Source organism: Xiphophorus hellerii, chromosome 13 (assembly GCF_003331165.1).
Source record: "Xiphophorus hellerii strain 12219 chromosome 13, Xiphophorus_hellerii-4.1, whole genome shotgun sequence".
NCBI classification, from domain to species: domain Eukaryota; kingdom Metazoa; phylum Chordata; class Actinopteri; order Cyprinodontiformes; family Poeciliidae; genus Xiphophorus; species Xiphophorus hellerii.
Genome location: NC_045684.1, coordinates 6442786 through 6467789, shown reverse-complemented (window position 1 = coordinate 6467789; position 25004 = coordinate 6442786). Strand labels below are relative to the sequence as shown.

The 25004-nt window shown below is 37.7% G+C and overlaps 1 protein-coding gene across 2 annotated transcripts in view; it reads left to right on the top strand.

Moving 5' to 3' along the window:
- LOC116731536 (semaphorin-6D-like) overlaps positions 1-25004 on the top strand; it is a 162805-nt gene that overhangs the window by 24284 nt on the left and 113517 nt on the right. For both annotated transcript variants that reach the window (XM_032581348.1, XM_032581347.1), the window contains exon 2: positions 9442-9563. The gene's annotated coding sequence lies outside the window, so the exon portion shown is untranslated. The remainder of the gene's footprint in view (positions 1-9441; positions 9564-25004) is intronic.

The following is a 25004-nucleotide window of genomic DNA, read 5'->3' as shown; positions in this document are numbered from 1 at the left end:
CAATCATGTTAATTTATCAGCTTCTACCTTTTGTGCATGCAAAATGAACACACCCTGTCCAAAATAAAAAACGAATATCACTTGGCATTCATGTCTGAGCATCTGCAGAGATGTTTTGAAGTGTTTCTCGCTGCTGAAAAAACAAATATAAATGCCAGAGATAAAGATGTGGAGGAAACGTTTAGAAAAAAATAGAAAAGGAATGCAAGTTATTTAGTGTGCATGGACTGCCTCAAAGATGCTCTGTTCTTCGTCAGAGATGCTGCCACCTGTATTCAGCTCGATGCGTTTTCTTGGCTCAATTTTCAGTGTTTAGGAATGCCAGAGGCTCAAAAAACCTTATTCAAAGCATAAAACCTATTTGGCTGACCTTTTTCTGTGTGTGTTGGCTGACCTCCAAGCTGCCAGGATCTAAACACAGCCAAACATGCGGAGGATTGCTGCAGATCATTTCACACTCGCAGTGTGCATTTCATTGAACGTGTTCGCTTCTTGCCCTTTCACTTGTCTGCTCATGCTGCTCTTTTTATCCTGCAGCTCCGTGCTATTACCGCTTTTCAATCATTTATACAGTACAATTGGACACAAAAAATTATTCTGATCTGCTTTCTCTTTTACCTTGAATTTAGGATACTTTTTATGCCAGGAATGCAAAGCTAGTGAAAGATCATCTATTTCTTTATCCCTCTTTTTACTGAATTCAAGTAGTGGCCTGTTCTTTTCCCTTTTACAGGTCTGACGGTGATTTTACTGCAACCCTTTCCAACCACATCTTAATCCCATTTGGCTCTGAAACAATTACTTGAGGTCCAAAGTGAGTCTCTGGAAACCTTTCCTCACAAGCTCTAAAACTCCACATAGTCACACACACATTGTGAGAACAATGGTGGGATTAACCCATTTATTACAATCTGCTGTGTGTGCTAACAAGGCGATTTACCTTCTTTTACTACAAGAAACAAAACGCATTTGTTCAAAATCAATTGAGTATTCATCTCCAGCAACCTTATAGTCTGTTTGATGGGGTCACAGAGTTTTAGCTGCTCACAGGTGTTCAACAAGCCCTTTAAGTTTTTAGAAATGTTTTTTTTATCTATGTAGTATACAAGTAACCTTTTAAGCTTCCTTTCCTTCCTAAAGGGGGGCAAATTATAATTGAGCTAAAACAATGCAAGTTTCATGTATTTGTTCACACCTTTTGTCTGTAAAGATGTTTTTAAAACTGGACATTGTCATTTCTTTTAAACATCTAAGAATTATTTATGTATCTTTGTGGCTTTTTATTTGAGTTTAAGTTGTGTGTGGATCTTTCTGTTCAGCGAGACGCCCACCCTTCAACCCAATATGCTATACAAGCAAAATAGACTCACTGGCCACTTTAGTTGGGACAGATTTCTTGTTAAAAAATGGCGAGTCAGCAAACTGCATCTGGATGCGTTGAATATGACCTTCTTCCATTCAGAGCATCAGAATTGGAAAGACTGGATTTGAGTGACTTTGAGGGATAATTGTTGGCACCAGATTGGCTGATCTGAGTGATTCAGAAACTCCTGATCTGCTGGGTTTTTCCGCCAAAGCCTCTCCAGCTTTACAGAAACTGGTCCAAAAACCAGAAAATATTTGGGAAGCAGCAGTGGCATGGATTGTTGATTTCAGAGGAGACCAGACAGACTGGTTCAAAGTGATTAAAAGGCTTAAACAGCCTCTTGTTACAACCAGGATATGAAGGAATATGATGTTTGTTGTACTCCAATGGCCCCCACAGTCATCAGATTATATATTAATAGAGCATCCTTTGGAGATTCACATGACGGTTGTTCAAGCAACAAATGTGCATCAACTGCATTTTGCCATCATGTCAATATGGAGCAAAATCTGAGTAATGCTTTCAATACCTTGTTTAACCTGTGGAAGGGACGTCCAGTCCTAGACAGTCTCTGCACTCTGCAGAGGCCTGATGAGCATCTATTTGATTCTGAGGTTTTGGAGAAGGGATCCAGTTAAAGGTTGCATAATGGTTGCTCTCCAAAACTGGACTTGGGCACCTCTGATCTATGGTGCAGAAAATACGACGTTTCTGAAGGTCGAAGTGAATCCAGCGTGGTGCCAGCAAGATTAACCTGATGAAGTGGTGGAGTGTGCTTAATTGGGGTGAATCATGAATAGCACAAATTGAATATTCAAGGAAGGATGTGATTAGTTATTTATTTTTCATAAAGTGTGGTTTTTCGTCACATTTTGACGCGTGTAAAAGGCATTTTTAGAGACACCACGATGTGTGGAAAGCTGAGAAATGTGCGACCACAAATTCAGTAATTATAACAGATCTGTAATTGGTTGCACATGATCTTTACCGACTTCCTACAATCACATGAATTAACAAAAACCGTTGACAACTTCTTGAATTCTTTTTCTCATTTTGCAGCACAATAATATTTGAACTGCTACTCTTTGATTTCAAATTAAATCCCTATTAATAGGGGGAAGCACTAGGAAATGGGATTTGCCGTCAAGTGAGATGACTTGCATTAAGCCTGGCAAAATCCTGATCATTTATGGCAGCCTGAGACAGTTGCATTACCCTTTCTTAATAAATTTCTATTAAAAAAAATCAGGTGTAGAAGTGGAGTCTTCCCAAGTTGAAATTTAATAACTCTTTAATCAAAGATTTGACTAAATTATGGTTTCTCTCAGATTTCTCTGCTAAAGCACTCATAATAATTCTTACATTTCAGTAAATCGTGTGCATCACTATAAATACATGCCGAAGTTGAGGGGTGAGATGTAAAGTTGCAGCTTGTGGGCCGCATTGTGAGCGTGTGTGCGGCACATTAACCCTGTGAGGTTGTGACTCCGGTGTAGTAAATCTGCATGAGGTGACAGATCTGACAGTTTTCCTGCAGACACAGGCAGCAGATTTACACTTATTAACCCACGCAGGCTGCAGAGTGTGTGAGCGTGAAGCGGGACCGGGTGTAACCATGCCTGGATCCCTGCAGCTTTTCATGCTTGGGATTAGATTCAGTCGGCTTGTGGAGTTTGGAATGAATTTTGCTTAACTGGCAACAGAAAGCTGCCACGCTGTTAGAGCTACAACAGTGTTTCATGGTATGTATTGACAGCACACTGAGGGAATGGGAGTATCTTTCAACCGACAGGCAGCTATCCAGTTAATGCTTCACGTGTTATAGCAGGGAATTCAGTTTTATGATATGCTTGTGACCCATATGTTTAAAATACAAATGCCTTCACATGTTTTACAGTTAATATAAGAGAGTTGTTGCAGCACATGTTTCATATTTGATTCTAAAACAAAAAAGAACTGACAAGATTGACAATTGTACAATTTGCGTTTTAAATATCAATATAGAGAAATGACTTCCATTCAGAAAAATGCTAAAGTGAACTTTTCTTCAAAGAACTTGCTGCTTTATGTTCATTATTGAAACAATTAAAATGTAAATGAATCTTTGAGAAAGTCAGTCCCAAGAGATATTCAGTGTTATTTCTGCGCCATGAGCCAAAACTCATTTACGGTGGCTTTAATGTGCTCTCCAGCCCGTTCTCTAGCATCTCATTAAAAGGACATTAAACCGTAGGAGCACTGTGACTGAAGGTTTAAAACCGTAACATTTTTAAAACCTCAAGACACCATTTAAAAACCAAAAATTGGACCAATAAAACAAAACCTGAATGTGTTAACTATTATACTAGTGGGGCTTCTGGCACCAAATCACAACAGACATAATTTAAATGCATCTTTCACAGATCTTTTATTAAAATATACATGTCATAGTTCCGTCCTGAGAAAGCAGACGGGGAAATGCGTTGCGTAACCCGAAAATCAAAGATTATCCCGTATCTGGTTTTCATTTATAGTGCTTCCAGGAAGTTGCCAATACCTTTAACTCTTTCTGTAGCCGGTTGAATGTCTCTCTTTTGCCAGGTCTGTGTGCAGCAAAGAACCACCCTTTCATTTATCGTCTCCATGTCATAAAAAAATCTGTTTCCCTTAAGTATTTGTGCCCCAACAATAATAATATTAATAAAATGTTGTTATTATTATTATTATTATTATTATTATTATTATTATTATTATTATTATTATCAGTTGCTTTATTTTGTGATGAAGCAAGTGACAAAGTTTTGTTTGAACTTTGAACATTTGCAGTAGCAGGTTACCACTGCCTGCTCACTTTTTCATTGGCTGTGATGAGAGTGAAATTTTCAGCCTTTTGGACAAAGTGGAAGTTTACATTTTCAAAAGGATGCATGAAAATTCAGGGTAAAGTGGACATTTTTAACGAACTGCTATTTGCACTCCAAACTTCTAGTTGTTTCCTGATTGTTTCTCAATGATTTCTTGACGGATGTTTCTCATTTTCAGGAAACAAAAAGCTACATAATTCATTGCCGTCTGAGAAACATTTTAATTAAAATGTGAAAATATCTTTTGCTTGTAATTTATTAGATCTTTGATTAAATGGTGATGTAAAGCTTGCTGCCTATTCTTGTCACTAATTGTTGAAGTTCTGCAAAATCAGTTTCCTTTCTGTTTTACTTGTTGGACATTGTCATTGAAGTAAATGATTACATGTTGTAATTGCAATTACTGCCTTCTGCTTTCTCTCGCCCGGAACTGTAATTTGCTGGACATTTTTAAATTGTCTTTGCTTGGAGCTTAATTTGAAACTGGAAAGCAGACCATGTTTTTTTCTTTGACAAAGTCTCATCCTGAGAAAACACAATAGTCAAGGAGCATTCGGCACTGTGAGCCAGCAATCAAATCACAATCAAATGTGATTCAACCCCCATGTTTGCATAAAGAGAAATTTGACTGAGAGCTGCCAATGGGTTTGCCTCACCCCATCTGTTTCCTATCTGATTCTTCTGCCATTTTATTCTCCCATCGTCTCTAAATAAGTTCCTCCCCTGCTTCTCTGCTTCCGTGCTCGCAGTCTGAACTTCTGCCTCGTCGCTAAAGCTGTTTACACCTTTTTTGTTTTCACCTGCTGGACATGGTCAACTGCAGGCAAACCTCTCTCCTTCCTTTCCACAAGGTGTCTGCGCTCTTTGTCATCACACAGCCTACAGCTGTAAACCCTGTAAGTCAACATCTTAGCTGATGGGTTTCTGACCTTTTAGCTGACTTGCTAAGCTGAGAAGGGAGACGGACAGAGACCAAGTCACCTATCTGAACCTTGATGTGATGATACTCTCCTGGTTTGCATATTTAATTATGAAAACTCCTTAGATCCTTATTCTGCTCTGATGCAAAGCTCCTAATTGTTTCATGAGCAACTGGCTGCCAGAGAGCCAGTTTGACTTCTTAATTACTGTAAAGGGATAACGGCTGTCAATGCAATGACACACGTTTTGATAGTGGGAATCACATGTTATCCATCTACTTCATAAATGCATAAAATACATTTATTACATTAACTTCAAGTCTTGGCACTTGTGTAAAAAGTCTTAAAATCAGGGTAATATTATTGCAGTTACATTATCTCATAAAAAGAAAGTGTCGCCTTGAGAAACACTCTTTTAAAAATTCTTACTGTTAATTGTAATTGTATGTTTTTGTAATTAACTTAATTTTTGAGCTGAGATAGTATCTAGAAATTTTTTTATTAATCCATCAATTCCATCTAAGACGACTGAAATTCTGACAAACGTGAACGGACCAAGAGCCAACTTCATTTACAGATCATTGTAGCAAAATGACATGTTGAGGTAACAAACCACCATGACAATTTTAAGGTTTTTATGCACATCTTTATCAGCAAACTAATTAACTACAATTATAACGAACCATACAAATACTCCCTAGTTATCTTTGTCCCCCTCACAATTAGCCATAATTATCAACAAACAAGCCAATAACCTGCCACAATTATACCATATGCAATTATTACCCACCAGTCAACTGCAGTTAATCGCAATTAACCAACCAACTAACCAGCTGCAAATATTACCTACCTCCTAAACAACCAATTAACAATTTATTACCAACCAAAGAGTCACAATTACGAACTTTATCATTAACCGATGACCAAACAAACCACAAATTGTCTCCCTACCTTCCCATTATCCAATCAACCAGCCAAAATTATTACTATCCAATTACAGCAATGGGTAATACTACATTTTGGCAAATGTTTTTAGATAAATAGACAAGACTCAGTGAGACGGTTTAAATCTATTGTGATCTTTGTATACAAAAACGCATAATTCTGGTATCAGTTCTAAAATCCCCTGGATTCTCTCCTCACTTTCTTTTTAAAATTAGATTTTATTTTTTAATTTTAAATGGGGAATTATTTAACATTTGTCATTTTTCAATCCTGCCTTTGTTGTTTCCGGTAGCAGATAATCTGTGATTTCTTCAGCCTTACAGTCTCAGTTTGAAATATCTTTTCAGAGTGGCTGAGAGCTCAGAGGACTCCAACCAACTGGAGACTCAGCAGGAAACTGTGTGTGTTTTTGGGTGTGTGTGATGTCTGTTAAAGAAGAAAAAAACATAAATGGAGACAAATTGATTTGGTCTCAACTTGGCTGTTTTTGAGAATTTCATTATGGAAACACAAAGCGTGTTGCTATCGGGCGTTAATGAACCGACCTTGCATACTCTGTGAGCGCACGTGTCATAGATGCACAGCAGGGGCTGCTGGGTAATGGCGTGTGGAGGTTCAACGTGTCAACTATGATTTAAATGAAAAGTTTACTACAATTCTGTTGCACACAGGTAGTTTAAGGAGTAATGATGCATGAAAAACATCCTGTTGTATCCTCCCTTGTGTGGGTTTTGTTTTATTTGTTGGCACTTGATGCAAATTAAAAACTGAAACATAAATCAGCTGGTATGAGAAGAGAAAACCTTTTGAGAGGTGGATGTTTTATGTCTAGCTATAGAATCCTGAAAGTCGGATAACCTGCACCAAGAATCTCCCTGATGATAAAATCTCTTCTGGTTTCCTCCATCAGTACATTTTATGATTCAGGCAGTTGCTATGAAGAATTGTTTGCCCCTTATCGATTTCTTCTTCTTTTTACTTTTTTCGCCACTCTTGCATGTTTTAGCAGAAGTGGAATTTGTTTCCCTACATTGTGGCTTGTTTTTGATACCAGATCATCACACTGCCACTACTGTGTTTTAAATGTAGCCATCATGTCTTGCAAATAATGGAATCCCTTGAAAAGACTTCCACTTGTGTTGCTCCAATCAACATGTTTAGTAGAAATGTGAGGAGGCTGTTGAATCTTTAGCTTTATTATTTTGGATGGAGGCAGATTGATTTCAATACCTTATTTTTCTTAAATCTGTAAGGAAAGGGACGCATGTATAATTTTTTCACAGTAATGATCAAATGTTTTAATTTTTTATATATAAATAGGATTTGGTGGATGGTGGAAACTCTTTGCCTCTTGCTAACTCTGACTGCAATGAGATTTCATGCTCACTATAAATTCATTGTTGTCTTACAAGGCAGATGATTAGAGCTGAGATTCAAAGTGAGACTTCCACTTAATGTCAACAGACAGTGAAATATTATGCAAGTTGTGTGAAATTCATCAGATTAAAACTGAATGTAAAATAATTATGAAGTGAGGCACTTCCCTGCTTTCTGCTTATTTATTCTGTAAGCTGAGCATCAGATCTAGCAAATTGAGCTGTTCTGTTTGTTCTTACAGAATCAAATTATTATTTTTTAGATATTTTTCATTTGCAATCCATCAGGGTAAACTAGCTCACTCCCTCTGCAGCCCATTCGGTTTTATTTTACTACATTTAGTTGCGGTAAGTTCCACTTTAATATGTTATATTATTGCATTGAAAGTTCAGCTGCCACTAGCAGACTGAGCACCTCCAATTTGTAACTGAGCTTGAGGCCTGATTCCTGAGCACCAGCAGTATTTTACTTCTCACTCAGGTGGTTAAATTTTTTCGCTCAGTTCAAAGAGCTGCTTTGGTGCATAAAGTCTAGAATACATAAAAACCATGAAGCAGTCATCTGTCTGTTTCACAGCAAGCATACTGGGGCAAAGGGATTTCTAGCACTGAGCAAAAGAAAACTGCAACTCTTAAAACACAACTGGAGTCACTTTTGACTTGAGGTTTGAATGCCTGAATTCAGATTTCAAATGATCGTTTCAAGGTAGCGACAAAAGATGTTTAAGGTGGAAAAATAAATCAGATTTTAATTTGCTTTACTTTTGTCAATCTGCACAGGTAAAGGGTGAAACATTTTAGTTGTCTAGTATTGTTGGTGTTGCCATTGGGTGAACAAGATACATTATTTATTTAATATAGGTCCTATCACTACAAGAAAAGATTGTAGCATGTGTGAAAAGGTGAACAAGATGTAGATTATGTGAGGGAAAACATAGATCTATTTTTTTCTCTCTTTTAATAAAAAACTCCATCCAGTTAAAAACTGGATTTTATGTTCACTTGTGTTTCCTTTGACTTGTTTCTAAAATAATTTCATGTTCTGATCGCTGAAGTGTGACAAACATGCAAAAGAAGTGTAAAGTGTCACTTCTGGTAAAATTAGCCACTTAATATTTATATAGTTAGAATAAAAACCTTGATTGTTCAGAAAGTCAAAATTGAGGAACTAGAAATAAAATTGTTTCAGTTCAGTCAGAATAACTTCAAAGGAGAAAATTTATGTTTTAGTTGAGATGGATTAATCTGTAATTTTAAAATGACTGGTAGCTAGAAACATTAACATTAACATTAACTCTGTATAATTTGGGCATTTTACTTTGTTCAAATTTGATTAATTTGGGTATTGTCTCCTATCTCAAGCTGTTAAATTAACTACTGCTGGCAACATCTTTCTCTAACATAGAAAACTCCTCTAATGTGCCTGAGATGACATGTTTTATTCTGCATTATTCTAATTATCCATGAACGTGAATGATTTTAAAATGGAGTAAAGCAAAACTAAAAACTGTATGTGCTTGTACTTTGTGCAAACATGGTGCTTCTGTGAACTTAACTAATAATTCAAACTGTTTTTAGACCTACCAACATTAAAACTATCTCTAGCATTAGGATTTGGAAACTAGCAGCGAGAGCATTCTGCTCGTTACTCATCAAATGTGGAAATGTTCATACAGAGTGTTCAAAACTGACAAATGATCCTAGAAAGAAGTGCACCACCCACTTCTTATGATAATGCAATCTGCTGCTGACATGCTTTAGTTGGTGTTAAATGATAGTGGTACCTGATATTTGCTCCAACCATGAGGATGATCAGCCCAGCGTCTTCATCTTCTATCTGCTCGGATCAAAACTTGATATTCCACGGAGCCGTATTCTGATATGTGTGTCCCAGTTCTCAGGAAAACCTGCACCAATTCTACTGTACATCAGGGTGAAAGTAAAAAAACACTGATTTCACTTCTGGCACCCTCTCTTCTTTTCTTCTGCAGATTTATAAACTCACAGGGACAATCAGGATTGAAACGGCCTTCCCTTCTTGGCTTTGGTAGCGTCTCGCTCAGTCACTGGTTCTGCTCCGACGCTGCCTGTGCTTGACACTCCCATATTCAAGGTAAGGAGATTGTTCCTATTCACAATAAGTGCGTGTTGCTCTGTATTAATGGGCTGAAGTTTGTGAATCTTACTCCTCATTTAATCTATAAGTTGTATTAGAACTTTTACCTTAAACATGTTATTTGTTTGTGTTAGTATAAAGTACTGCTTGATTGTATTACCGACCAACACTAAAGTCCCTGTATATGAATGATAAACTGAATTAGTATAGGCCCATTCCAGTCATATTGACCATCCAGACACATTCACAATCACAAGTCAGCACATTTATACACAGATGATACATAATTTCTTGTGCAGTGGCTCATCAACATCAGACAAGAGGATGCTGGAATCAAACCTACAACCTTCTGATCTCAAGACAACATGCATATTGTGCTCATGATTTATTGACAAACCTTGTTGGGTATTTTGTTGACACTATGGCAGTGATGTTCACTGAGGTAATATGTTCTAGATGGTTTATAAAGGGACTTTTCTTATAGTTCTGTGTTTGGCTTATAGAGATGCTTACATCTTTATTCAAGCATGAATTTCAAACTGCTACGTCCTAAAATGAACTGGAGAAAACATAAAACAAGATATTTGAATAGAGTTCTGGCTGTCTGCTTTCTTTGTTCCGGTTGTTTATGCTGAATCTCAGTTCATGCATGGGGAATGCATCGGTTCTGTCTTCAAACTGGACAGAACAGTGTTCCTCACAAGGTTAGTTATAACATCTTTGTCTGTGTGATTCTTTTTTGTTGTTGTACAGATCATTGTGTAGAATCAATAGCTTTCCTGAATTCAGTCCAAGATAAACAGTTTGCTGCAAGAAAGGCACGTGTAACATCTTAGTGGAAGGGCCACACAGTTGTCTGCTATGAATCCTGCTCTGTGTGATTGTGAATATAATCTACAGGATCTCTGTGTGTGTGTGTGTGTGTGTGTGTTGGTGGAGTTGGACTAGTTCCAGATTACTTTGAATCGCTGCAGAGATCTCACGGGAAAAGTGAAGGTTAAAAACCTGCTTGAACTTGTAAAAATGCATGCAGCACAGTTCAGTTTATTTCTGGACGAGAGGTGAAGACTGTATCCAGTGATTTTGATAAAAATAGTTTTCGCAAACTCAGATGGGAGTCGGTACGGTTTCTGCATTTTATAAGTGAAGTGAATGGAGTTTCTTTTAGGGGCTTAGTGTCGCTAATTAACAACAAGGGAGTCTGGACGAGTCAAGTTTAGGTTTGTTGCAGGAAAAAGAGTTTGTAGAAATGTGGGGCATGAAAAATATGTTTCTTCACAGTTTAGAGGTGATGACCTTTGCACAACGAACAGCAAGGCATTATCTGTCACTGAAAAACTAGTGGTTTTAGTTCCCGCTGTTAATTTCTTCATGCCATTATATCTGGATCATTGCATTTTTCAGCAAGATTATTTCCACTCTGTTAAGATATTCAGTTCACTTTTTTGCAGCTGATGTGTTGGAAGTGTTGGGCTGTGTTTTTCACACAGTCTAGAAAGATAATAAACAGGTTTTAATGCAATAAATCACCAGGTACCTCTGCCTCACATATTTCCCTCTAAATACATTTAACAGGACACTTATTAGGAAGAAAGTTGTTGGAGCTGCTGCTACACCTTGTCTGAAGGATTGGGGAATATTATGTTAGCAATCATGTTTTAGGATTATATATTTTCAATTATCCTCATGGAATATGAATACTATTGTAAAATGACTAAATTATCCTGAATCGAGACTTTGTGGAAAATGTTTAGATTGGAGAGATCTTGATGGAAAACCATCAACACAATTGACGTTTGAGAAAGAACGTCAATTGTGAAATATAATTGTGTGAGTGGTTTAAGCAGGCAAAGACATTGTTGTTGTTTCTGGATATGTAACTGGATAAAAACCACTCTTCAGGCTACATTAGTATCTTTCTCTCTCATGTTCTGTCTGGTTAATGTTGAACGTTTTGACATAAATCTCATCCTCTCTACCTGCTCACCATCAGTCTGCTAGCGCTCTTCTCCTCAGTGCATGTTGGAGAAGAGCCCAGATTTTTTGCGACTGAGCCGATTGTTGCACGCCCACAGTGACAATAATACTTCCATTCAAAGGGTATCACCCAACACACAGCTGTTAAAGAAAACACAAAGTCGGATCATGTACAGAAGAAGAAGAAAAACAGTGATGCTTATTTTTCAGAAAAGCAATGTGAGAACATCTGTTGTTTACCCCATTTGAATAAATTTATTTCTCAGGGACCACAAGGATACAGAAACTGCTTTAATATATTTGAGGAATCACTACATTCTGTTTTTCAGTCATGTTTTTGCTCCTCTCCAAGTATACGGTATATAAACTGGTGCATTTTGGCCCTCTATGAGTGGACGATAATTGCTGTATGTCTCTAAGTGAAAGCTGCTATTTAGCAGATCATAAGCAGAATTAGTAATATTCCTCCATGTTGCTCAAGTTCAAAGTTTCCCTCTAGGAAGGCCTGATGTGGTGACAGGGGGTGAGATGTCTTTCATAATGTTTGTTTACTCAGTGTTTTTGTTTTTCTTGCAAGTAAAACTAATGTACAGTCTTCTAATGCTGCAACTTGTTTCTGCATCATATAATCAAAATTTTCTTTCATTAAGCGCTGACTCAGCCTCAGGAAAATGTTTTGATTGATGAAATGTCCTAGTCACGGTTTCCTGTCACAGATCCAAACATTATGGCACATAGTTGCAAATTACATTACATTTTCACATTTTAAATGGATAAAATCAATAAGATTGTTAGCAGAACAGTAATCTGGAATGGATATGATGTATCCTGGCTGGAACCCTAATTCAGTTTAATTAAATATACTTTATTGATCTCAAAAGAAAATTAAAAGTTGTTGTAACTCATGTTTTTTTCAGAGTTGTTGGTTGCTGGGTTTAGGGAGGAATGATTTCCTGTAGCAGACTGTATTACAGCGATCTGTAGCCTCTGACTGAAGATACTCTGTTATTGTAAAGCAGTCTCATCAAGAGGATGCTCAGGGTCTGTAGTTATTTTTGATTTTTATGAAGAATCCATCTTTGCACCACCATCTCCAGAACATACTCAGCCTTCTTTATCAGGTTGTTGAACTTTAACAGTTTCAACAAGAGACGTGTAGAAGATCTGCAGCTTCTTGCTACAAACCTTCACAGATCTTAGCTTCCTCCAGAAGTACAGTCTGCTCTGTCCCTTCTTGTTCAGTGCTGCAATTCCAGTCCAGCCTGTTGTGCAGGTGAACGCCGAGGTATTTGTACTCCTTCAACTCCTCCACTTTTGTCCCATGATGGAAATAGTGTTTGATGCAACATTTATGTAATGTTTTCTAGACGTGGTGCTTATCTATTTCTGATGTCTCTTGACTCTTTGCTTCTCTGCCAAATCTAATGCTGCGGTGCGCACCGTTTTTCAAACTGCACAAGATCCCAGTGTAAAGTGAGGCTCAACAGTGACACCAGGGGGTTAAAGCTCCAGATATATTCATTCAGCTATTGGTTGTTGCATCACATAATAGGGCTTGCAGGAGGAAGACTCATCATGGTTGTACTGCGACATCGTTGGTATGAAATGCAGCTCCTGTGTGACTGTGCTTGAGTACCAGCGTCGTCATTCTTCACATTTCACAGCAATAATCATTTAGGCCTTAGACAATTTGTTTACAGGATGATTTCTTAGTTTTACTTCATGGTGGAAAGCATTTTGTCTAATCAAACTTTTTTAGATTTAGTCTTGTATATACATCTTGTTTCTGTCTACATTTAATCATTGAAATAAGTACAATTTACTTTAGCATATTTATCACGAAGATGTGAATGTTTAGTACATTTTTTAATCTTTAAAAAGTTGAGCTACAGGTGGTATGTACAATCATAGCTAGTGTAGTAAATTATGAATGTTTATATCCTAATGATCTCAAAATAATTCCTTTAAGGAAGTGATGTCTTATTTGTGTGTGTGATGAAACGGGGTTGATGAAACTCTGTGCTCTCCTCCTTGCATCTCGTTTGACAGGAGCAGTCATAACAGCGACTTTCTTTCTATTTTTACTTCACTTTGTCAAACTCCAACTGGGAGCGTCTTTGATATATGCCTCCAACTCAGACACTGTCTATTTAATGTGTTTGTTGTTTCAGTTTTTTGTCTGTTTTTTACGGGAGTGACAGCAGAAAAGGCTTAGAACTGATATGACACCACAAAACTTTTTTTCTCCCATCACTTCATCTTATGAGCAGGTTATTAGTTTTACATATAGTCAGAACGAAGATCTTCACTTCCTTTTTTTCGTGCATTTTATGTGTGATAATATGACCTGACTTACTGTGAATTTACTGAAGGGAAATTAGAATTTAAGTTGAGACAGGTTTATAAATATATAAGAATTGAGGTCAGTGTTCGTTGACAGAACTGTATTGCAAAAGGAAAAACAAAAACCCCACAGGAAATTAGCTTTAAACAAAAAAACTTCAATAAAAAAATATGTTATTAAAATAAAATTGACTGGAAATATGTCTTTTTAAAGCTAATTAGGAAAATGATCAGATAATTACCTAAATAACCCTTTCAGTTTCATATCTCTACAACTCAAGAGGTGTATTGGTTGTGAAGATAAAAGCTTTCCAAATTTTCTGGCTGACCCTCTTGGCTCCAGTACAACAGACACAACTTTTCCCTGCACACATTTTGGTTTTATTGACAGTCGAGTTTCGCTTTCTGTGCTGCCAAATAAAAACACTCAACCAAACAAAAATACCAAATGCTGCTTCGGTTTGTTTCCTCCTGCTTCTCCTGTTGTCCTGCCTCGATAAGATGGAGAATCAGATGCCAACAAGCACGTTTTTCTGAGGCCAAGTATCAACAAACACCCCTAAAATTACTAATGAAATCAGTTTCACACCCACTCCTACGAGCTGCTTGAGAAGCTTTTTCTTTTGATAAAACTTGGCATTAATGTTTTTGGATGGTTTTGGGAAGTGAGACTGAATAAAACCTTTAAAAGAAAATTTGCATCATTAGAGTGATTAAAAATCATTAAAAGTAATTAAAAGTCAAGTATTGATTGAATGTAGTGGTGGAATTAATAATGACCAGCTTTAAATTATTGAAACACCCTCTTTGCTGATTAGTGTAGATATTAATAGCCAATCAGTTTTGACGTCATCCGAGAAGTTATTATATGAAACTTCTCAGCGTTTCTCAAAATGAACTTTTTGTTGGAAATGTCTACATAGTTGTTGGAATATAATTGCTTCAAAATAAGCATAAGCAGTTATTAGCATCCATGTTTGTTATTTTTATTTTGAAACTAGGACGGAAGTTGCTCTTTAACTGATCATGAAATCTCTTTCTCTGCCTGACAACACTTGGCTAAAAGTGTTAATGCAACACGACCACTTTAAAAATAATTTATGTTCTGGCACTTCTGGGCTTCTACAGGAAAAAGAAACGCTGACATTGACGGATAACACGGAAATGATTTGGAGGCTCTGTGAGAATGCAGCTTTCTAACTGTTAGCATTTAATGAAGCTGAACTTGTCATCTCGTATGTTTCCTGCTACTGCTGCTGAGTTGAAAAGTTGTCTTTTCTTGAGTCTTGACTGAATTTGATCAGCTCTAGATTGAAAACCTAAAATATTTAATCTTTGAAACGGTTTAAAGTTTATGTACATAGGCTTTTTGTCTAAAATACAGAGGAGGTAAAATTTTTAAGGTTTCTGTTGGCATTGGAGCCACATTAGACAAGAATTAAAACGTGGTAATTAAACAAATCAAGTTTTGATTTTGTGAAAGTTCATTAAATCTTTACCACAACTCTGAAAAGATATATTGCTAAGCTCTTATCCTGTTTTTATATATCAAAATCTTGTCAGTTAAATATGTTGAAATGACCCAATCTGGCAGCTTTGACCAGATGGACTGAATCCCAGGAAGAACATATGGCTGCTCTTCTATTTTAACCCTACAGTAGGATCATTTTCAGAGATTTTGAACAATTTCTCAATCTAACTTTTGTGTATTTAAAAAAAAGACAAGCTATTATTCTGTCTCTATGTAATAGTGTACAGAATAAGAACATAAAAGCGGTAATCAGCTGTTTACACGGTAGCTGCTTGATGCAATATAGTGAGTTGAACAAGGTGATGTCACTCATAAAATATGCTGGTTGACAACTACTAACCTTGCTAAGAAGACTTCACTGTCGTAGGTCCCCAATGTACTTTATAACAGAATTTATACCATAAGCATAAACTTGATGTAGTTTTTAAAACTGAAACTTTGGTTTTACTAGAACATTCTGTATATTTGAAAGTCAAACAGCAGCAGTTATAAAATAAACCCACACTTTTGGTACTTTTAAAAACACTTGAGACATTTTTGGCTGGAGATTATTCACCCCAAACATTTGAAGCATGTTGGGGCCCCCTCTGTGTTTCCCAACTGTTCCTCTCCCTGATCAGGGATTAAGGGCAGAAGGGATTATCTGATCTCTGTCCTGTTGAAGGCCTGAGTCGCCCCAGTGCACAGTGAATCACACACACACAGCAGAAACATGTTAAACCAGCAGCAATCTTAAAGTCAGAGTGGTGTAGCATTCTAGTTGTCTTCTTTTTTTAGTGCGGAAAAGTCCAAACCCCAGGGTTGGCTCGAGCGTGCAGCACTGTGGAAATTGTGCCTGTAAACGGAAATGCTGCTGAAACAAAAACATGTCTCAGCACCTCGACATTAACCCAAAAGCTGATTTAGATGACTGGGCCCAGTATCCCCTACCTCATGTTGTTTCTCTGCTGTCAAGTAGCTGGAAAACCTTCCTGTTAGCCTGACTCCAGGGAGCAGCCATGTGTAATCACACTATTAACCAGACTGCAGCAGCATCCAGAATAAGGGCAATGCTTCCTTCTACAGTCACATTACAATTAAAACTCTTTATTAGCAAATTTGAATTAAATAAGTTACTAAAATGAAACTTATGTCACATATGGTGGACTTTTTAAATGCTAAATTTTTTTTTTTGGTGTTTCTATTTTATGTTTTTTTTCCCCCCATTAAACCATACTTTAGTAATAATGAAAAACATTTGTTTGCATCAAAAAAGTAAATATTTGGTCATGCGGTGTATATGGGTAAGTTTTAGATTTTGCCTCAAATTGAGTTTGGACCAATTTTTTTTTTTTGTACATTGTTTTTCACTGATAAGTTTCTAATATTCCCAATTTCCCCTCAGTTTTGAGGTCATGTGACTGGCAGCTCAGAAAATGGAGGATGATGATGGAATCTCAGAGATTGTTACTCTGACTTGGCTCCTTTTCCTCGACTTTAAATGGCTGAAAGGGTTAATCTTCTTGTCCGCTTGGGTGTGTGTGTGTGTGTGTGTGTGTTGGTGTGTGACCTTGACCAGTTGGCAGTGTTCGGGTGGGGCCTCATGTCTGTCTTAAGATTAAACGCAATAAGATTCGACCTCCTCCTCCTCCCTTGCTTCCCTCATGTCTTTAATCCCCCCTGTTGAAAAACGCTCTAATACCCTCTGACCCCTCCCCACCAACGCCTGTGATATATAACTCTGAATGTTTCATGCACAGCCATAATGTATGTCTGTTGACTCTGCTCTTTGTTGCTAATGCTTTTAAAATGGCCTCTTCAAGATTTATGTGGAATTGCTACAATAGAAGCTGCATTAGCTGAACTGGTACCAAGTTGTGTTGTTGGGTTTGCCAGATTGTACTTTTTATTTACAGGCCAGACTTCATATCTTCACAGTAATTAGTCGGTTGGAAAATGATGCATTTTAGTGATCAGTCAAAAAGCAAAAACAGAGCGTGAAAGATAATATGGTTGTTTTTATATAAACAAAAATACAGATGAATGACAAAAAACTTCCAGTGAAAACACCCAGAAAAAAGTTTCTAGAGCAGGGGTCTCAAACTCTCGGCCCGCGGGCCAACTGCGGCCCACGGGACGATAGTTTGTGGCCTCTGCCTTAATATGAAAGTTTAATGTTAGTGCAGCCCGCGAGTTTGATATAATTGGCACTTTTCAGTGTTGTGTGCGGAGCTGAACGAACTTACCAATCACGGTGGAGTATATTGCTCTCGGGGGCGGGACATCGGCCGGGCCTATTTGCATTTTCTATTTGTCATTATTTGCATGCGGTACATGCGCAATTTCCGCGGCCGCTCCCGCTTCACGTGCTTCAGCATCCAGTCTAGACCCGGAAGTTGCTGATCAGTGTAACGTAATTAAGGTTAGGCGCTGTAACGCTTGGGTTGTGTTTAAGGGAGGAGAGGAGGCGGCAGATTCGTCAGGACGGTCAAAAACTCACAACCACACTGGTACTGGGAATTCCCCAGTGTTGTCCTTTAATAAATACGCTCTTCACCAACCTTACAAAGCCCGGTTGAACGGCTGCTATATTATCAGACATGAAAATTGAGCAGCGTCCAAACAACCCGTAACATTACTAAAAAGTTAGGGAGCTAACATGTCCGTGTAGCATGTTTCTCCCACGCTCTCTACAGAGAAGCCGTGGCGCATACTTCTGACATCATTAGCAATACTAGAGTATCTTAAAGAGACACTACACAATTACGGCTGTTACAGCGCCTGACTACGGCCAAATATGGTAATAGGCAATCAGAAAGGTTCGGCTGAGGAGACCGTGTGTGTGAATGCGGCCCAGCCTCACCCAGACTCTACCTCCAGCGGCCCCCGGGTAAATTGAGTTTGAGACCCCTGTTCTAGAGTGAGAAATATCATTTAGGCGTCACTTTAATAACTTGCATTCAGTTGCAATTTAGACTTTATTGAAATATTTTATACTAAACAAATGATGTGTGATCAGTTTAAAGTCAAGTTTGGTTTTTGGAAAGCCGGCTGTCTCAGAGCCACCCAGAGCTCAAAATCTGTTATGGCTACACCAAGCTTACAAAAAAGTTAAAAAGCTTATTTGCTTTGTTGTTTCACCCTAGAATCATATTTAACACTTTTCTAACCTGAACATCACAAAAAGATTGTTTTTTGAATATGTGTGCATAGGGGGAAATTTGGGTAATTTTTATTTACAAATTTGCCTTGCCTAGGATTTATACAAAGGCCTTAAATCAAATATACTGATTTAATTTACAAATATTCAGAAAACAAATGTTAAAAATTTGATCTTACTTGCTTGTGTTGTCAATTTTGTTGGCCTGAGCACAATTTGGCAAATCCCTCTGGTGTTCCGACTTGCATCTGGAGCACATTCAACTCGGATGTGAAACGTTTTCCAGGTCCCAGTCCCAACTTTTGAGACAAAATCAGCACTATTTGCACCTTTGCACTAGACCAATGTGAGTATATCTCTGATAGATTCAAGCAACTAATGCCTTCCTGTTGTGTATGTATCGATGAACTTGTTGCTCCAGTTGCTATGTTGGAGTTTATTTTTGTGATCTTCTTATTCACTCAAATGTGTGGAAATATCAGAGTAAAGTTGGAAAACATTTGATGAAAAAATGACCCATGTTTTTGCTTGCCGATTGCTGTGATAGGATCATGCTTTTCCACCAGTCCAAACAATGAAGTGGATTTAGAAAATCTAGATGTTGATGGATTTTCAGTTTTAGTGGCTTTAAGTTAATAATGACAATTAAATAGTTCCAAAAAGAAACATATTTTCTTGGTTGACAGTTTTTTATAGGCTGAAAGAAACCGCTTTGTCCTGATCGAGATGTTTTTATGTCTTTATTAATCCCAACTTGCCCTTTTCTCACCCTGAAAGTTATCTTAGTCTATGACCTAATTTCCTAAGCAGCTCAAAACAAGCCAGTATATCATGTCTACTGTTTCTATGTCTGAGAAAGAGAAAAACAGAGAAAACACCATGGATGTTTTGGATATTTTTCATCATGTTGGTCATTGGATCTTGTTGTTGACCCACATTGGATATGGGGTATATAAAATATATTTTATTTGGACAGTGTCCCAAATTTGAAAGAGCCACTGTTTCCTGTTTGACCCAGAAAACCAACACTAAGGAGAGACTGACTGAAAGTGAGACATGCTACACATGGGAGGAAGGCGAAGAAGAAAAATATCATTATTTGAAGGTGAAATTCAACATAGAGGGTCTAGTATGTTTCAGTGTTCTCATTTTGTCAAACAAGGGCAGAGAGGGCTCACAGGAGATGTTCACACTTCTCTTTGTGGGGGATTTTAACAGCATTGTTATAGTTTTATTTTTATTCTTGCTACTGGGTGGTTTAATTGTAAACCAGCCAATTGTGCATCGTTCTATATCATTTATGGAGCACATTTAAAAACGGCAGCTACACCAAAGTTCTCTACGGGCAAATTGGAATGAAATTTAGCACAATTTAAGAGCCTAATAAAAGAAAAAAGATGTACAAAATCAATAAATGAATAAATAGAAATACTAAATAAAAAAAGTAAAAATTAGAAACCAGTTTGTTCAAAATGTCTGTTGTAGAAAGGTAGGATTTAAAGTTCTTTTTAAAGACATTGTAATCCTGGTAGATTTAACTTGAAACAGGAGATTGTTCCAGAGCTTAAGGGCCAAGAATGAAAATCCCCCACTAGGAATTTATAAAAGTAGCTGGTGTGACATTTCCAACACTTTGATGGGCATGTGACTGATTAATAGATCCTTAAAATAATCCGATGCCAGTTCATGAAGACTCTTTAAAATCATCCAAAGCAAGGAGGCTAAAACCAGCACAAAGTGGTCATGTCACTTGGCTGTTAAGAAGGCAAGCGGCTGAATTTTGGAGAACTTGCAGGGAATGAATGACGGACTGATCCAGCCCCAATGAGTAAAGAGATTCAGTAATCCAAACCATGGATCACTTTCTCAAAGTCGTGTCATGGTAGGGAAGTCTTCACCTTAGATGGCAACGTTAATAGAGTTAATTTAAGTTTCAAGTTGAAAATCAGAAATGCATCCGATATCTGGAATATAGAAGCAGATATATCAACAGTATAGAACTTAAAATGCATTCGTATGTTTCCTCGTATTTTAAAAAAAAATCTCTTTAGTCTGAAGTCAGTTGAAAAGAGAAAGGGCCCTAAAATAGAGTCATGGGTCACTCTGATGCTAACAGATGTATTTATCTAGATGAATCAGACAAGTTAATGTTTGTCAAACAGACCTAGAATTATTAGTTTCCCCTGTTTTACCAGACACAACTCCAGATGAGATAAAAATAAAAAGTATGAACCACTGTATCGAAATCAGTGTTTGGGTCTAAAGAATTAAGACAACCGAATTACCAGAATACACGATGTATAAAAAAGGAAGTTAAATCTGTTAAACGTGAAGTTTTGTTAGAAATATCAGACTAGTACATGGAGGAGTAAGAATTTCTCTTTTTGAATAGCGACTGTTAAGTGATGTTGCAATTCTAGATCAGCGAGTTTTTGGTTAACCTTTTATTTATTTGTTTTTTTTAGTCTTGATGACAAAAATAAATTATGTTGAGTGTATGACGTAGCATCTTATAAATTTAGTCATTCATTTACTTGCATGAAATTTGCATAATTTGGCTTCAGTGCGACTCTCATAAAACACATTTTACATGGTAATTGTTTCAACAAGTTGCGCTACATATCTGCTCAAATGCAGACCTGTATTTGCTGGTGCAGATTTTACCGTAGTTGTAGCCGACAAATTTTATTTCACTGTGGTTTTCTAAATACACTCTGTGCTACTTTGGTGTGGGGAAAAAAAAGCTAAGCAACATGAAACAGGATTACATTTTAGGCTTTCTTGAGTATAAAGAAAAGCATCTTCTATTTATCTCATGTTAGGGTTTGAGATTTCAAAGTGGTCTTTGCCTGTCAGGAAACCGGCGATATTCTCAGTCTTCCACATTTTTATAAGCGTATGATTGTGAGTATGTTTAAAATCTTCCTTTCTCCAGGCAGCAGTGTGCTCAGAGATTCGAAAGAGCTATTTCAGATCAGATTCAGATATCAGTCAGGCTCCGATTCCTCAAAGAGGGGAGTGAATATTTAAATCAAATGGAAATTAACCCAGAGATCTGCTGTGAGCTCAATCTGTTTAATCTGTTGCCTCGGAATGAATGGGGAAAAAAAAAAAGAAGAAACGTTGAGATTTTCACTGAGGTGGTCGACAGCCAGTGTAGGGTGGGGGTGAGCTGGGGTATTTATGGAGCCATGAGGAGCTCTAATCTACCAGAATGAATCTGATTATTATTTCTAAAAACATATCATAGAGAGGCTTACAGACTGCCTGCAGAGTGGGAAGCCGCAGCCAGACTTGCTCTTCAACTTGGCATGATATAAGAAGTGGTTAAGAGCCAAAGCACCAGAAATAACTTGACACATACCATGAAAAACACATGTTGGGAGTGAAAACTATAGTATGTGGGACTGTGAATCCAGCACCCTGCTACTACTTGATGGATATTTAGCTAAAAAAAGCATAACAGCTGATGCAGTATCGCTAAAAATTCAAGTAGATGGGCCAATTTGCAAATCTGTTGCCGTCAGTTAAGGGTTAAAACTGATGCATAAATATCGGACGAGGTGTGACACGGGGGACCGACTGAGGCTCTGGGCTCACTTCACCAAGTGAATCACCTGCTCAGCTTCTTGTGCACCTTCTCCTCCTCCTTCCCCCTAAAAAAAAACATCCCTCTTCTCCCCCTGTCATTCCTGCTACTTCTTTACCCCACGGCTGTGGTTCGAACCATGGTCTAATTCAATCAGTGCGTCTTGTAGCCTCAGAGTGAGAGATTGCATGTTCATTAAAAAATCCTGATTAGTCCAGGAGACTGATTACTTTATGTAGCCATTAGTGTGTGCGTGTTACTGCCCATTAGACTTCCACTTGAAGCCTCCCTCCTGCCCTCTCATTTGTCTAATGGATGAAGACTTAAGCCCCCTTAAAACACAACATGCACGCTCGCTGAATGTGCACAATGATCCATTAATTAGCTTAAGTGGCCCCTCAGGCGTCCTGTCCCCCTCCTCTCCCAATCAGCCCCTCCGTTTCCCCCTCTATCCTCCTTCTTTGTTTTCCAGCCATCTTCCTGGAAAACAACAGCTCCGTCCATCAGCCCCTCTTCCTGTCAGTGTGTTTTCTCCCCTGGCCATAAAGTCTCATTAAAAGTCAAGTGATTTATTTCCTTATGCAGGGCTCATACCGACTCTGTCAAAAAGTTTATGCTTCAGCGGCAGTTTGCCTCTCAGTCTCGGCTCCCTGAAAGGTTTCCAGGCAGCATTTTCTGCCTAATTCCTAATATTTATCCCTTAAAGGCTCAATAGCAAGCAAGCGGGGGTTTAGCTAAGCATTAGGAATCTCTACCTTTTCTTCTTCAAGTGTATTTGGGAGCTAGTTGATTGGCAGCAGCTTCATTTGAAGCAAAATTCAATAGCAAGAGCCATAAGGGATTTTTCCTCAGGGGGATATTTTCTTTTATCGCCACTTCAGAAGACTGATTATTAGTCAGCTGGAATGTGGTTCACAGAGGGGGTCCTCCATATGAGGGAGGCGACTGGTTGGGGATAGCAATGAGGGTTTCTGGTCTGCATCAAAATCAAAACATCTGAATGTTAGTTAATCTTGGTTTTTCCAAGGTCGTCCAAGATTTAATCATTTTGTGACTTTTGGGAGCATGTTTGAAGTTCTACAACAAATATTTGTTGGAAGTCTTTTTTTAACAGAGAGAAAGATTAATCACAAGTGGGACATTTTTAAGACAGTAAATCTGCCCAGGAGTCGACATCCCATCAAATTGACCTCAAGGACAAACGGGGAAATTTACATCAGCATGTCAGGAAGAAGACAGTCAAACCTGCAAACCTCAGTTGTTGGGTATTAATGTGCCACCGGTGTGATCAGGATTAGGTCTGAATGTCCTCTTGATCAGCACAACATTGTTTCAACCCAGCCTCAAAGTCATCCACAGTTATGTCAAAACAAAGCAAACTTTTATTAGCTTTAAGCGAAAAATCTGACAGCGAGTAAAACATCACAAATGCATCCTGGTTGATCAGTCCTGTTGGACCTGTTCTTGCTTCTGTGTGTCTCTCAGTCTGTCACAGAAGTCGCTCCCATTTTGATGTGAACAGGCGTATTCTTGGAGGAGTTTCATAAGAGTGTGTTCATGGCTCATCATACAGCAATCTGGTCGGTGCCATATTGTTTGCATTTCAGAAGAGAGACGGCTCCAAAACAAAACTAGATGAGATATCGCTGACTGAAATTCCACTGAAATTCACGGTTTCCAAGCAGAAACAGATAAGAGTGAATTCGTTCCAATAGTTTAAACCAGCAAAGGGGAAAAAAATACAGTTTTCAGATCATCGTCTTGCAAGAAGAACATCTTACTTGTTTTAGAGTCTTCAGAGAGAGAGAAAAAAAGCGTCTTCATAGAACCAACAAATTTACAGGACATTTGGACTGTATTGACAGCGATGCAGTAGTTTTAATGTACACATCATTCTTTTGTAGATTTCATTAATATGGTCTGTAGTTTCTGCCTGTGTTTGACTCCAACCATCATAACTAGCTCTTTAATAATATATTTTTACTCAAAATGCTTAAATAATCAAGTGTCTGTTGTTGTACCATAATGCGTTTGTTTTTTACCCTCTTATGGTTGTGCTGTTCCATTGATTACCAATTTGAAAGTTAATATCCAGGATTCTGGTGGGGCTCACTAGATTCTGTGGAAAAAGAGAAGAGTACAGCATGGTCAAGATGCAGAACAGATGATTTTGTACATAAAATACCCTTTTCAGAAATATAATTCATGTGGCAAGACAGTAAATCCTAGATTTTTACCCAACCTTTTTCACCAGTGTGAGTGTTTCTGTACGAGCCTCTGATGGAAATGGACCTGCAACCATCAACATGATTATTCCAGATGCTTGTAATCTGAAAAAACTGAGAACTGGGGAACTTTTCTGTGAAAAGAAAGAAAAATGTGGAAGGTGGCAGCAACATGGAGACAGATTACATGTTAGTACTGATATTTTCTGTGACTGTTCTGGGCTTGCCACTTTACCCCGTCATGTTGCATGTTTTTTTTTTTTTTTGTGAATTCCATCTTGATGGATAATTATTAGATTTTTCCACTTTAAGAATTGTTCAGTTATCATTGCTTGGGACTTTTAGGAATGTTACTGTATGCGAGTGTGCAGAGAAAGGGAAATCTCTTAAGTTCTCCTCATTTAGTCTTTATTTCTTAGTTGAGCTTCTTCTGAAAAGCAGCTTTTTATTAAAGAATATATACATATAACACTTTATTACAGATTTTCAGCGTTTGTGGAATAAAAAAAATTATTTACTTAGTAGAGTTCAGCATTTTAAGCTAATACTACACAAATTCATTCTCAATTTTTTGACACATATTTGTGTATTTATGAGCAAAAGTAATCGTCACACTATTGTATGCCCACTTTTT